The following is a 10,338-nucleotide window of genomic DNA, read 5'->3' as shown; positions in this document are numbered from 1 at the left end:
AAGTCAAATGCATTTTTTGTTTTCCTAGTGTGAATAAAAATCATGATTACACTTTACTGGAGCCTATTAAATATGCAATAGCATTACATCTAAATAATTATCTTAATTAGAAAATACTTTATTGCTAATCAATTCATCAGTGACCTGAGTTTCAGAGAACTGTAATCCTCTTTGCTGGAGGGGGTCTTAACTTTGATGCTCATGGCTGCTGACTGATCAAGGTGGTAGCTGCTGAACATTGGGAGACTGGAAATTTTTTGTAAGAAGACAATGAATTATCCTGCATTAATTGCCTCTCTCTTTCATGATTTATTTATCTGTAGAATATGATGCTGTTTCATAACATTTTACCCAGAATGTTTTTCAAGATTGGAATCAATTCTCTCCAACTCTGCAACTGCTTCATAACTTAAATTCACGTGATATTCTAGATTATTAGTTGTCAATTCAATGATCTTCACATTGACAAGAGTAGATTCCATGATAAGAAATCACTTTCTTTGCTCATCAACAACAAGCAACTCCTCATCAGCTCAAGTACTGTCATAAGACTAGCAATTCAGTCACATGTTCAGGTCCCACTTTTAGTTCCAGCTCTCCTGCTGTTTCCACCACAGGTCTGGTTGCTTTCTACACCAAAGTCTTGAATCCCTCAGAGTCACTCAAGAGGATGAGAACTGATTTCCTCCAAAACCCTGTTAATATTGATTTTAGACCCATTTCCATGAGTCACCAATGTTCCTAATGGCATATAGAACAGTGAATTTTGCCAGAGGGTTTTCAACATGTTTTTTGCTAGGATCCATCAGAGGAATCACTGTCTATGGCAACCATAGCTTTGCCAAATGTATTTCTTCAGTAAGACTTAAAATTCAGAACTACTCCTTGATCCATGGACTGCAGAACAGATGTTGTGCCAGCAGCATGAAAACAGCATTGGTCTGGTGCATCTCAGTCAGAGCTCTCGGGTGACCTGGTAGATTGTCGATGAGAAGAAACATTTTGAAAGGAATCTTTTTATCTGAGCAGCATGCTTCAACAGTGGCTTTAAATACTTAACCCTGTTATAAACAGATGTGCTCTCTTCCAGGCTTTATTTTTCCATTTTCTGAGCACAAGAGGAGTAGATTATGCATTTTCAGAGTGGTCAGTGAGCACTGGCTTCCCCTGAAAGGCACCAGCTGCCTTATTGCTGAACAAGAGAATCGATTGGTTCGTCCTTGGAAGCTTTAAAACGATGCATTCACTTCTCCATTTTAACAATGAAAATCCTAAATGGCGTATCTTTCAACATAAGGTCATTTCATCTACAGTGAAAATCTGATGTTTGGTGTTTCCACTTCATTAGTTATCTTGACTAGATCTTCTGGATAACTTCCAGGAACTCCTACATCAGCAGCTGCTGCATCAGTGTGCAGTTTTATATCCTGGAGATGGCTGCTCTCCTTAAGCCTTATAGACCCATGTCTCCTAGCCTCAAGCCTCTCTCCTTTAGGTTCCTTACCTCTCAGCCTTCACAGAATTGGAGAGAATTAAGGCTTTGATGGATTCAGCTTTGGCATAAGGGAATGCTGTGGCTGGTTTGATCATCTATTCAGACCCTTAATACTTTCTCTGTAATAGAAAGAAGGTTGTTTTGCTTTCTGGTAAATCCACTGTGTCCCCTGGACTGTCACTTTCCATCCTCTTGAGAACATTCCTTTCCATTCACGACCTGGATGGCTGCGGCACATGAGGCCTGGCGGGGCCTGTCACCTCTTTGCACATGACTTCTTCACCCAGTTTAACCATTTCTAGCTTTTGATTCAAATTGAGGCACATGCCAGTCTTCCTTTCACTCAAACATTTAGAGCCTATTGTAGAGTTATTGATTGGACCAACTTGCTGACTGTTGTGTAGGTGTAGGAATGCCTGAAGAGTGGGTGGGAGATGTGGAAGAGTGTGAGTGTGGGATTCAGAACACACACAGCGTTTACTGATTGATTTTGGCATCTTATATGGTTGTAGTTCATGTGACCCCAAAACAATGACAATGGTAACATCAACATTCACTGATCACAGGTCAGCACAGCAAATATAATAATAACAGAAGAATATGGAATATTGGGAGAATTACCAAACAGTGACACAGACCGAAGTGGCAAATGCTGTTTGAGAAATGGAGCTGATGGACATAATCGATACACTGTTGGCACGATCCTTCAGCCTATAAGAAACACAACACCTGTGAATCACAATACAGAACAATAAAATGAGGTATGCTTATAGATATAGATGCAGATATATGTATAGGTATACATAAGTAGATATAATGATATATATATGGGCAATGGAGTATTATTCAGCCATGAGCAAGTGGGAAGTCCTGTCCTTTGAAACATATTGGATGAACTTTGTTATTTATGCTAAGTGTAGTAAGTCAAACATGGAAATATGTAATGTATAATTTATCTTGTATATACAATGTAAGAAAGGCAAAATCATAAAAGCAAGACTTAAGTAGTGGTTATCAAGGAATCAGGTAGAAGAAATGGTGAGTTATTGGCCAAATATAGAAGAGTAGTAAGTTCTGAGGATCTAATACACAGCATCATGATTTTAATAAGTAGTTTATTATGTAATTAAAACTTATTAAAAGAGTAGACCTTAAGTGTTCTAATCAAAACAAAGAAATGGTCAGATAATCATAATTTTGAGATGTGATGGAAGTGTTAGGTAAAGTATGTTGTAAACAATTTGTCAGCATAAATATGTATTAAACTAACCCGCATACTTTAAATTTATATGTTATCTACATCACAGTGGCTATAATTTAAAATATTATATTGTATACTTGAAAGTTAAAATGAGAATAGAGCTATAGTCTCACCATATCAACAAAAATTTCATAATAACATGAGTGAAGGGTATGTTAACTAATGTTTTGTAGTAAATATTTTGCAATATGTACTGTAATTAAATCATCACATTACACATCTTTTTTTTATTAAAGTATCATTGATATACAATCTTATGAAGGTTTCATATGCAAAACTTTATGGTTTCAACATTAACCCATATTATCAAGTCCTCATCCCCCACTGAAGTCACTGCCTGTCAGTGTAATAAGATACTATAGAGTCATTACTTGTCTTCTCCATGCTGTATTGCCTTCTTCATGACCTACCTATACAGTGATTTAGAATTTTAGTTCCCCTTAATCCCATTCGTCCACCCTAAGTTTATGGCTAGGAAGAATTAATATTGTCAAAATGGCCATCCTGCCTAGAGCAATCTACAGATTCAATGCAATCCTTATCAAAATACTAACAGCATTCTAGAGAAGATAGTTCCAAAATTCATAGGAAACCACAAAAGACCCTGTATAGCCAAAGCAATACTGAGAAGGAAGAATAAAGCTGGTGGGATTACACTCCCCAACTTCAAGCTCTACTACAAAGCCACAGTAATCAAAATAATTTGGTACTGGCACAAGACCCATAGATTAATGGAACAGAATAGAGAGCCCAGATATAAGTCCACATATATATGGCCAATTAATATATAATAAAAGAGCCATGGATATATAATGGCAAAATGAAAGCCTCTTCAACAAATGGTGTTGGCAAAACTGGATGGTTACATGTAAGAGAATGAAACTGGATTATTGTCTAATCCCACACACAAAAGTAAACTTGAAATGGACCAAAGACCTGAATATAAGTCATGAAACCACATTACACATTTTATACATACACTATGTTATATATCATTATACCTAAAAAAGAAACAAAAAAGAGAAAATTTATAAAATGAAATAAATGGGAAAAAGAAAAGATAAGGTAACATTAACATACTTCACTTAAAGAACAGAAGAAAGTATACAATCAGCAATCCATTGAAGGGAGATCAAGACAATGATGTGAAGGAAATGAACTTAATTTTACTTTCAAGCACCATGAGGACTAGTGGTTTTGTCTTTGACAAATCCACTGAACTATTAGTTTCAGATTCTTTATAAGAGAAAAATAAAGAGAAAAATAACAGTATTTCTCAAATTTTCCTTGAACTTTAAAGGAAGAACTATATGTATTCATAAATACATGAAGATATTTTATAGCCATAATTTATTAGTGATGTTTGGATTTGTGATTATTGTTAATATTAGATAGGCTTTAATACATATTGAGATTCACAGTAAAAGGAGAATTTTTTTAAAGACATGAGAAAGATATCTTAAAAAACTGCAACAGAGTAATCCATTAGCTTCTTTTGCTCTCTTAATTGCATTCCTCTTCATAATCTCAGAGGGGATTTGTCAAAAGAAAAATCAACCACTCAGTGGGCATAGTAATGCCAGAGATGATGTCACTCTCCTACTTATTTGTACACTTAACCTGGACATTCACCATTAGCCCATCTGGATGGGATGAGAAACATCACCTGGGGTGGTCTCAACCACAGAAGTTGACAGAACTGCAAGAGGAAAGGATAATTATTGTTTTGACTTGTTCTTCTGACAAATTCTATTAGCTGAAAGTGTTTTCTCAATTTTGACCTATCTGTATTTAAGAAGGAAAGCATGTATGCTTTCTCTTATGAATCTCTCTATATTGCATGCACTTACTGCAATATACTAGGACACGTGTCTTTGTTTTGCAACTATTTGTGGGAAAAGGAATATATGCATTCATCCCCATTTACTGGATGATGCATTTTCTTTTCTTGAGATTGAAATTTTCAGAGAAAGAGCTATTTTACTCGGTGTGGGGATGATTCCTGAAGTTTGTAAAATACTAGAAACAAGTGTCTTCATCATATTTATAGTTCCCCAGGAAAGCTGACATGGGCGTCTGACACCAGGTCGTCCCTCATGGAGGGAAGGCCCTGCTGTCAAGAGACCTGACAGCCTGTGGGGCCGAATCATGGGCTGAAATGAGTTCTCACTCTGCTTGGTTTGTGACATTAATTAGGTAGATACTCTGAGAACCTGAAGCTTTTATCAAGTAGAAGGACAAAGTAAGATAAGTAGGTGCCTCATAGGCTCCTGGGAAGGATGGAATGTGGTGAGCATTAGGACAATTCCTGGAATGCCGTCAGCTTCAAATAAAGGTTTGGCTTATGCCACAGACACTATCCATGACCTCAAGTTAAAGATGCACTAAACTGCTTCCATGAAACTCAAGGAGTTGCGTTAGAGTAAGTCTGCATGGGGTGGGCGCCGCTGCTGAGGGTGGTGCAGACGCAGCTCCCTGTCTGTATTCCAGGTGCACTGCTTGCTGTAGCCTAGTGACGCTGATCCCTGTTTACTGATGTGCAGCAGAGATTTGCCCAGTGACCCCAAAATCCCTTCCAGTCTCCCTCCACTCGCTCAGCAAACAGCTGAAGGTGTCACACGACTGCTCCCTCTGCTAGCCCTCGTTTAGTCTGACCACAAGTATAGACTGGCAAACAGGTGTATTTTGCAAATAATTAGACTATTTTTAAATTAATCATAGAGCTCAGAATCATATGCCAGAGAGGGTGGAATTTGAAAAATAAGCTGTATTTTCTAGTGCAATGTGTCCAAATTTCTTTGATACTTATATTAATAAATTGAAGTTATTGTCAGTCTTGTCTGCTGCTTTAACACCCTGAATAAATTCAGTTTATTAATAAACTGATTATAATATCTAACATTTGGAATTAATGCAATAGTATAAAATATATTTTAAATGTGAAATATCATTGTGAAATGTCCCTGCAATATAACCACCTCTCAACTCTTTCCAGAAAAAGGAGCCCATATTTCCCCCTTTACTGCATTTTAACTTGTCAGAAATTGAAAATCTGCAGAGGTTTAACCTTCATGAGAAAATATAGATGAAGCTATTACTGATTCTCTTAAGACAGATCAGATATCTTCTGCATTTATCATTCATTTTATTTATATTGCAGTTATTTAAAAATTTTACTTTAAATCATATTTCTATAACATTTGTTCCTGAATAGACTGATGGTGACCTCCCTAGGTGTCATGAATTTTATTTTGCCTCTGATTCATCTTCAGGTGACTCAGGAGCTGCCCGTGAGCAGCAGGACCAAGGGGCCAACGGGGAACTGGGGTCGGAAATCTCTCCGTGTTATTCCGGTTTCCTCTTTGCATCTCAGTGTCCATGAAAATTATCTTCTGGGTAGATTAAAGCAGATAACATTTGGGAAAACAAAGGTTTGTCTGATAAATGGCAGTGACACTCTAAATCTTAATCCTTTTCCCCTCATACTTAAGCAAATGGTAAAAGTTTTAAGATGATGAATTGGAACTTGGAAAAACATGTACTACATAAAAAAATAGATTTCTGCATGAAGTTCTGCTTCACCATTATTAAAATAAGGAATATATTAAATGTGTATATGTGTTTATATTTACATGCTTGTGTTTATTAAATTAAAGTTTTTATAATTACAAAAATTATATGTCTATATACACATATAAGTATGTATAATACATGTATAAATATATAAACAAATTCATGCATAAGTTCTCTAGGAATGCAGAAATTATGAAATACAAATTATTTGAAGTATAAACAGATACTACAGCTGATGGACTGATTTCACAATGCATCTTATATCACCAGATAATAAGAGCAAGAGCCCTAGTTTACATATATTCTGCACAATAATCTCTCTATATATTAATTATCTAAAATAGTGGAATATATGTGTATTCACTGTCACTGAACATGATCTAACCACTTTCATTATTTTTAGCTCATTTTCCTAACCATAGCTGAGATATTGTGCTTGCCCTCATTTTATGAAGAGTGGACAGGGGAATAGGGGTGAAGGATAAGCTGGACCCACAGCTGCAGTACAGCTTCAGAGTCTGGGCTCCTAACATTGCCCCTAGGATGTCCGAAGGGTTCCTTGGTGAGGCCCACAGGCTACTTCTGAATATACAGCTCAACCCACCCAACTTCACTGCTTCAACATGTGACCCAGCCTCATGGGCACAATGAGGTCAAACATTCATATGGATTTTCTCAAACTGTGATTCAGGTACTTTTTAAGTCTTTTTATATATTGAGGTATAATTGACATATAACATTCTATTAGTTCAAGAGTATAACATAATTACTCAGTATTTGGATACATGGTTAAACATAAATTCTTTCTTACATAGACTACAGCTTCAAGAATTTGTGAGATCCTAACTGAATCACTACACCAGAGGTGTTAATGAAATTCTGAGTCCTATAACAAAAATTTTAGAAGAATGTAATATCCCTTCTTCAAAAAATTCACTTTTTGTGTTTGCATAGACAAGTGACTATGCAAATTTTCATACTTGATAAAGAACATATATCATCAGGTAGTCTCATGATCTTGAACTGTGACAATTTCACAGACTACCAATTATTTTGTCCCACATTGTGAATTATTAATTTTGTGGCATATTCATAGAATTACAGGTGACGTATAACCTCTCAGTCTTCAGGACTATATGGTTTCCTCCACTTAGCATAACTGGGTTGATGCACACACAAACACTCACACACACACACACAAACACACACACACACATGCCCCACACAGTAAAGAGTCATTCAGCAGGTGACATCTCATGAGTGATCTATTACTTCTCTCCTTGGTGGGCCAGGTGTAATCATGGAAGACACCACCTGGATGGTCAACCACACAGGAAGGTCAGAGTTCATCCTGCTGGGAATCTTCAGTCAATCCAAACACCCAGCTCTCCTCTCCATGGTGTTATTTTCATGGTTTTCCTGATGGCCTTGTCTGGAAACACCATCATGAACCTTCTGATATGCTCTGAGGCCCGCCTCCACATCCCCATGTACTTTTTCATCAGCCAGTTGTCTCTCATGGACATGACGTACATTTCTGTCACTGTGCCCAAAATGCTCGGGGACCAGGTCACGGGTGTGAACATGATCACAGCCCCCAAATGTGGGATGCAGATGTTCCTCTATGTTACACTTGCTGGCTCAGAATTTTTTATTCTAGGTTCTATGGCCTATGACCACTATGCAGCCATCTGCCATCCTCTCCGTTACCCTGTCCTCATGAACCACAGGGTGTGTCTCCTCTTAGTGTCTGGCTCCTGGCTTTTGGGATCCGTGGATGGCTTCCAGCTTCACCCCTGTCACCATGACCTTACCCTTCTGCAGATCCCGGGAGATCCATCATTTCTTCTGTGAGGTCTCTGCTGTGATGAAGCTCTCCTGCTCAGACACCTCCATGTATGAGACAGTCATGTACCTCTGCTGTGTCCTCTTGCTGTTCATCCCCGTGACCATCATTTCAGGCTCTTACTACTTCATCCTCCTCACCATCCACAGGATGAACTCAGCAGAGGGCCAGAGGAAGACCTTTGCCACCTGCTCCTCCCACATGACTGTGGTCACCATCTTCTATGGGGCTGCCGTCTATACCTACATGCTCCCCAGTTCCTACCACACCCCTGAGAAGGACATGGTGGTGTCTGTCTTTTACACCATTCTCACTCCTGTGCTAAACCCTTTGATCTATAGTCTCAGAAATAAGGATGTTATGGGGGCTCTGAAGAAAATGCTGAATGTGGGACCTGTCTTTCAAGAAACCATGAAGTAAGAAACTTTGATACCAATGCACTGATACTTCTCTATATACATCATAAGTTTAGAGAATCTTACATCAGAATTATTATACAGACTTTAATAATTTTCACATCTCTTTGAAGAGTTGCTTCTGTGTAGTAGAAAACTCTTCAATTTCTAACCCTTCTCCATTCAAAATGGATTATACAATCAGTATTTATGTTACATTTATTAAGTTTGATAACTGCAGTGTCTGTAGAAAATATCCACATTCTTAGAAATATATACCAAAAAATACTTAGAGGGAAAGTATCATGAGAAACTATGATATTGATTTAAATGATGGAGAGGGGATGAGAGACTGGGAAGTGATAGAGCAAAAAGGTAGAATATCAATAACCAGAGAGTCTTGGTAAAAAGCATGTGGGTGTTGTTTGTACCACTCATATCCATGCTACTTTACCATAAATGTAAAATTATTAAACATTAATGGTTAAAATTTCAATTCTCCACCTTTTTTGAGTTTTTATTCTTTCCCATTCTTGTATCTACATTCTGTTTGGTGGCAGTTTATGTGATATACTATCTTCTGAAAATGCCCCTTTCAAATTGCCCCAGTATTACCAAGACAGTCACCTGCATGCTTTTATTTTGTCTACTTCATCCCACATTTTCCAACAAAGGCATCAAGTGGTGATTAATATTCCCCAACAAGTAGATATTTTAGGGCCATGGAAAAACTATAAGCAAATACCTGGAATATGAATTGGTGAAGGCCACTTGCATGAGGCGACATCAGAGTTAAGTTTAGAAGTATATAATTTGTAGACAAGGGAAAAAAGCAAATAGTGAAACTCATTTATTGAATGAATTAATATATATATTTCTTTTTTTTTTTTAGATAATTATTTTTTATTGAAGGGTAGTTGACGCACAGTATTACATTACATTAGCCTCAGGTGTACAACACAGTGATAAAACATTTATATACATAATTCTAGGTTCCAGCTATCACCCTACCAAGCTGTTACAATATACAATATCTTGACTATATTCCTTATGCTATACATTACATCCCATTTACTTATTTATTTTACCATTGGAAGTCTGCCCTTTTTTATTTTATATTTTTTATTTTTTGTGAGGGCATCTCATATTTATTGATCAAATGGTTGTTAACAACAATAAAATTCTGTATAGGGGAGTCAATGCTCAATGCACAATCATTAATCCACCCTAAGCTTAATTTTCGTCAGTCTCCAATTTTCTGAGGCATAACAAACAAGTTTTTACATGGAGAACAAATTCTTACATAATGAATAAGTTACATAGTGAACAGTACAAGGGCAATCATCACAGAAACTTTCAGTTTTGCTCATGCATTATGAACTATAAACAGTCAGTTCAAAAATGAATACTCATTTGGTTTATATACTTGATTTATATGTGGATACCACATTTCTCTCTTTATTATTATTATTTTTAATAAAATGCTGAAGTGGTAGGTAGATACAAGATAAAGGTAGAAAACACAGTTTAGTATTGTAAGAGAGCAAATGAAGATGATCAGGTGTGTGCCTGTAGACTATGTGTTAATCCAAGCTAGACAAGGGCAATAAAACATCCACGTATGCAGAAGATTTCTCTCAGAACAGGGGGGGTGAGGTTCTAAGCCTCACCTCTGTTGATCCCCAATTTCTCACCTGATGACCCCTCTGTGACTGTGCCTGTCTTAGGTTGTTCCTCCCTTGAGGAATCTTACCTGTCTCTGGCTAAC

The 10,338-nt window shown here is 37.1% G+C and overlaps 1 pseudogene; it reads left to right on the top strand.

Moving 5' to 3' along the window:
• Positions 1-7,629: 7,629 nt before the first annotated feature.
• LOC118913156 (olfactory receptor 2T29-like) lies at positions 7,630-8,595 on the top strand (annotated as a pseudogene).
• Positions 8,596-10,338: the final 1,743 nt, after the last annotated feature.

This window comes from Manis pentadactyla, chromosome 13, assembly GCF_030020395.1.
Source record: "Manis pentadactyla isolate mManPen7 chromosome 13, mManPen7.hap1, whole genome shotgun sequence".
Taxonomy (NCBI): domain Eukaryota; kingdom Metazoa; phylum Chordata; class Mammalia; order Pholidota; family Manidae; genus Manis; species Manis pentadactyla.
Note: the sequence above shows the minus strand (reverse complement) of the source record. Positions and strands in the feature narration are given on the sequence as shown.